The sequence below is a fragment of the Macrobrachium rosenbergii genome, chromosome 2, assembly GCF_040412425.1.
Source record: "Macrobrachium rosenbergii isolate ZJJX-2024 chromosome 2, ASM4041242v1, whole genome shotgun sequence".
Lineage (NCBI taxonomy): Eukaryota > Metazoa > Arthropoda > Malacostraca > Decapoda > Palaemonidae > Macrobrachium > Macrobrachium rosenbergii.
The window spans coordinates 51,541,281-51,546,770 of record NC_089742.1 but is presented as its reverse complement, the minus strand read 5'-3'; the positions used below and the strand labels follow the sequence as shown (position 1 = coordinate 51,546,770).

Below are 5,490 nucleotides of genomic sequence, written 5' to 3'. Positions count from 1 at the left end.
GTACCCTTTTTAGTTTTCTGTAAAAGAAAACTATTGTGCCGGCTTTGTCTGTCCGTCCGCACCTTATTCTGTCCACCCTCATACCTTAAAAATTACTGAGGCTAGAGGCTGCAAATTAGTATGATGATCATCCATCCTCCAATCAACAAACATACCAAATTGCAGCCCTCTAGCCTCAGTAGGTTTTATTTTATTCAAGTTAAAGTTAGCCATAATCGTGCTTCTGGCAACGATATAGGATAGGCCACAACCGGCCGTGGTTAAAGCTTCATTGGCCGCGGCTCATCCAGCAAAAAATCCGAGGCCAACGTAAGACAGATCTATTTTCGGTGGCCTTGCGTCTATAACCTGAAAGATTCTACACCTAAAAATGTAAATAAAACTCTTTCAATATGATTTCTTTTAGTCCCCCGCCATGGGCTACACTCGAACAGAAATACTGACAAATGGTTTGGGGTATAGAACCTGCTATGCACGCATGGTTTACGGTCTCTTACCATAAAAAAGATAGATTGAGACAACGTCATAAATATTTGGCTTGTGTTATTTTTATTTATGTGTTTCAGGGAATATGCATTGGCAAGCGTAAGACAACTGGTCAAATTAAACTTTTTTTTTTTTTACATGTAAATAAGCTCCAAAACTCAACATCACAGTTGGGTTTTATTTTATGCTTAAAGTTTCCAATTTGAAAGATTACCAGCTGAATTAAAATGGAGTTACTCTGAACTGCAAGCATATACAACAAGAACCAATTGTAGAAAAAAAATAATAATATTACCATTATTCAGTAGAAGAAACCTATTCATATGGAACAAGCCCAGAGGTGGGCATTGACTTGAAATTCAAGCCTCCAAGGAATATGGTGTTCATTAGGAAGAAGTAAGAAGTAAAGGGAAATACAGAAAGAAAAAATACTTGAATAAATAAATAAACAGATAAAAATTCATTAAAATACAAGAAGAATAGTATTAGGGTAGTAATGCATTGCATTTTCGCTTGAACTCCTGAAGTTCCAATTGCACGACATCCTCAGGGAGACTGTTCCACAGTCCAACGGTGTGAGGAATAAAGGACCTCTGGAACTGAGAAGTTCGACAGCGAGGCACATTTATTGTATACTGGTGCTGCTGTTCAGCGAATCTGGTTGGTCTCGGCAGATAAAGGGGATCTGGGATCAATTGTGAATGTGAAAGATCTCTGTTGAAATACAACTTATGATAAAAGTGACAAACGAGAGACCATCCGTCGATGGTCCAAGACATAACTGCTACTATTAGGAAATAGAAACCTACCACCACAAACCACTTTATCTGAAGGAGATAAATCTCTGGCAAAAGCAGACATCCACACCGGAGAACAGTATTCCAGTAAAGTAAGTACAAATGACCTAAAACAGGTTGCACTGATTTTATCACTGTCATAAATATATGAGGCCTTACGAACAATACGTAATTTTCGTGCGGCATTTATTGAAACTTTCATTAGATGTTTCTCTAAAGTTAGATGTGAGTCAATAGTTACACCTATAATAGTTAAAGCTTCAGACTCATTCAGCAAAGTTCCATCCACCTGAAGGGGAGGATGGGGTGGGAAATCTGTACGAGAATTAATAGTGTGGTAATCTAATAGTGTTCCGGCGTTTTAATATGAATTTACCTTTAATTTTTGGCGCTCGAGTTAATTAATCAGAGTTCAGCCTCAACCCACCGACTACACCATTCCATGATCCGACAACAAACAGATCCATGTCCAGGTGAAAAGGTTTTAGGAGGGCAATAGTGTTCTCGTTTTACTGGGAGTTCAGCATCATAACCCACCGACTGTGTACACCATAAATTGAGGGGGAAAAATTTACTTACACCCACAACATAAATTTTCATATAGGCTGACAGTATCTCCACCCGGAGGAGGTTTTGACACTGACAAAAAGTCTTTAGCCAGGTTTAAATGAATATTACTCAATGAAATAATGAAATGCACTCAAAATCCATCCAACTGAAAGTTAATCAGGCAAGATAAAAAGAGGTGGGGGACGCTATAATATTTACGAAAAATGCAAGTATACCATGAAATCGTTTTCTTTTGGGGCGGAGCCACACAATAGAAAACCAGGTTGTTCTAGATAATTCATGGGAACTACAATATATTTCTAAACCTCTATCATATAATATTTCTTTCGGTATCTATTACACAATACTCTGCAATAGAAGGTTTAGGCATGATACTCAGTGTTCATATTAAAATTAATCACTCGCATCATCAGAGGGTGGAGATTTCGGACGATTCTTTGGTTGAAAGTTATGATACGGAGCTTTAGGCCTAGGCCTATGTTGCATGCAATCACAAAAATACAGTATTATAGAACTGTTACGCATTCAGTGTGGGAAATGATTAAACGATATATGATGAAAGCAAAAAGTTAGGGCGTCTGTGACTATATTAGCATTTGGAACATTACTTATGCATGGTAATTTAATATTTGTAAGGATGGATGATGGGAAAATAGGTCAGGTTTGGAATGTGGAATATCTGATATTCAAAAATTATATTAATTTAATTAGGGATAGGAATGATGGCAAAAGTTGAGGTTCAGGTTTGGAATGTGCAATTTTGATGTTCATTTCAATGATTAATTTAATTGGATTTCAGTGAATTTTACAACGCATTGAGTTTCCTGCTCTGTACTTTTTGACAAATTTTCAGGAACAAGTCTTCTATTTATTTTGCAACCATTCAAATTATTTTGCCGTTTAAAAGGCAATAATCTATAATTGTATAAATCTAATCAATATGAAAATTAAAACCTAAATTATATGAATTGCAAATAGTAAAGCTACCAATACAATTTGCTGAAAAAATTGTCCTAATTAACAATTTTTATACTTTTTTCAAAATGAAACATATGAAAAAAGGTTTAAATTTGATCATATACCAATCATTACGCATGTTCTGAGCTGTTGCAAGAATTGACTCTGAAGTTACACTTGGTGGCTGAACGTCTTGGTGAGAATTTGTACACTTGGCTTAATCAACTCTGAGGTATATGAATCTTGTTCTTCTGCTTAATGTAACTCATGTGCCAATTCTTGTACCAACTTGGAACATAGGCCTACATAAAAGTCTCCCCAACTTGTAAACTAAACATACATACTGTATATAGGCCTAAGACCAACGTAAAACACGAGTCCTTCAGGATTAAAATGCTTTATAAAGTCATGTTCCATCTCACAAAATATCAGTCCTATTTAGCCTATCTGGAATTTTGAAAATAGCTTTTGCAGGATTTTAATGAAAAAATTTAAATATAAATTTTTTCTGACAAAGCTTTGTCCCTGTTATTTTTTTGCCTGTACATCATTGGGCCTATGTTTCTTATGCTGCACAAACTTGAAAATTAAACTAAATTTGACTGAAAAAGATATATTGCGTACTTACATTCATTGTGGATGACTGGTAGTTCCAGGTCCCTTCCCTGCTTTAAATGTTCACGATGCTATTACAGAGAATTCTTTTGAGTGTATTTAAAAGGGTTCATCTGGAGCAACCACTGATTATGTTTCACGTTAGATTCGCAGGGCGGTTTAAACTCATGAGACACTACAAGACTTTAGATAACATTTAATCTACTTTCTTTCAGCATGATTATAGTATCACTTTTCAGGTAGTGGGCCTCTATCAGAACCAAACACTTTTTTGCGTATTTCATTTCCAAGAGTTTGCCAACGAAGCTCTTTTCACCAACAATGGCGGGAAACAATAACAAACTACTTTATTTTTTCAGGTCTTTTCTCCGTCATGTACGGAGCACTCTCCCTCTGAATCTGCCATTGCAACTATAAATCACAAAGTCTTAAAATGACACTTGATATTGGGCAGTAGACAAGTGAAATTCACCAACCATCACAACTTTCTACGAAACTGAGGTTCCGCTAGGCAGCACGGTAATAAGGAAGGCGATGATAGTTCTGCCATGTCACGGCGCCCAGCATATCGTACGACAGACTTCATGACGAAAAGAATTTTTAAAAAGCACGTAATGACGTCTTTTCTCGAAAAAAATATACCCAAAATGGGCGTTGTTTATAAGGAGATGGGCATGGTTAATCATGCCCATTTATTATTAACGCCGTAGTTATGTAAGGCTGTCGATTCGTAGAAGTATCTAGGACTAAAATGTAATAGAAGACGGTAGGATGAAAGGGGAGTGTAAACCACCGTAAGGGAAACCACGGAGCGTCAATAATAACTGGAGATGTTCCTTCGTTTTAGGTTAAGCCAGCCATCTGCTACCACGGGATCTTTCTCAAGATGTCTGTTGTTAGTAGTTTATGTAATAAAAATCCACACTTATATGAATAACCTGTATTAATATGCAACAGATAAAAACAAAGACTTTCGAACACCTGAACTGTTTCAAAATGTTCAGTAGTAAGTAGGCCTATAGGTTGTGTCAACGAGTCTTACCTTTTAAACGTGTTACTGAGATACATAAGGATTCCCGCTGTATTTTGTTAGTCATTAAGAATTCTTTGCAGTAGGTAGGCCTGTAGGATATTGTCTGGAATAAATTTTTCAGTTTTAGACATGTAAAGGCAGCGTTAGTGTTGTTCAGTAAAATGCATTTTGTCAAATGTAGTATGTCAACGAAGTTCTGAGATGTCACTCTTAAGTGAGAGTAAACAAACCGTTGAAAACAACTGGTATTATTCGATGCAAAGTAAAAATACTTGTATCTTTTTATACGCGTAACAAATCCTGGTTTTATTTTTTTTCATCAGACGATATGCCTTATAGTTTTTCGATAGCGAATAAATGAAGTTTGGTAGCCTAGACTAGACCAATACCCTCAAACTACTCATTTGGTGAGATGCTATATCATTTAAAACTTATTCTAAGTAAACTTAATTTCGAGTAGATAAAGATAATCCTCAATCGTAACAGTTATCGAATCATCATCGTAAGGAAAAATAGTCTTTAAGAATGGTAACAACATGAAAAAGAGTCTTGGTCAAGCAAACGCTAGACCTATGCCTTTTGGCAGGTATTTTTGTTATTTTCTCCTTCCTTTAGGAGCAATTATATTCCAAATAAGTCCACATTACTTACTTATGGGTGTTCCTTATTATGCCACGGTCTTAGAACACAGAAATGACTTTCCAGCGTTGGAGATACACCCTACAGGTAAGAGGGCAAAATTCTTAACTTCAGCTACATTAGACCTTAGAACGGCTATAATAATTAAACGAGAAAAAATAATAAATGTATTGCCTTCTTTTTTTGTCACCACAGTGCTGGACAGGGAGTTTCAACATAGACTAAGGACTATAGGAACCACAATTGGAATGCATGAAGAGAATGTTAAGCCAACTTTTCTTCAAGGAAGTGGAGTGTAGGTGTATAATGCTAACCACAGGAAAACAGACTGAACCTGATGAGGTAAAATGTGGAAATATAAAGTGGTGACGAAGTGAGGTTAGGTGGATAGAT

The 5,490-nt window shown here is 36.2% G+C and overlaps 1 long non-coding RNA gene across 1 annotated transcript in view; it reads right to left on the bottom strand.

Annotated features, from left to right (window-relative positions):
- Positions 1-4,389, bottom strand: part of LOC136846725 (uncharacterized) — a 119,639-nt gene extending 115,250 nt beyond the window's left edge. The window contains exon 1 of the long non-coding RNA XR_010855513.1: positions 3,439-4,389. This is a non-coding gene — a long non-coding RNA (uncharacterized lncRNA). The remainder of the gene's footprint in view (positions 1-3,438) is intronic.
- Positions 4,390-5,490: the final 1,101 nt, after the last annotated feature.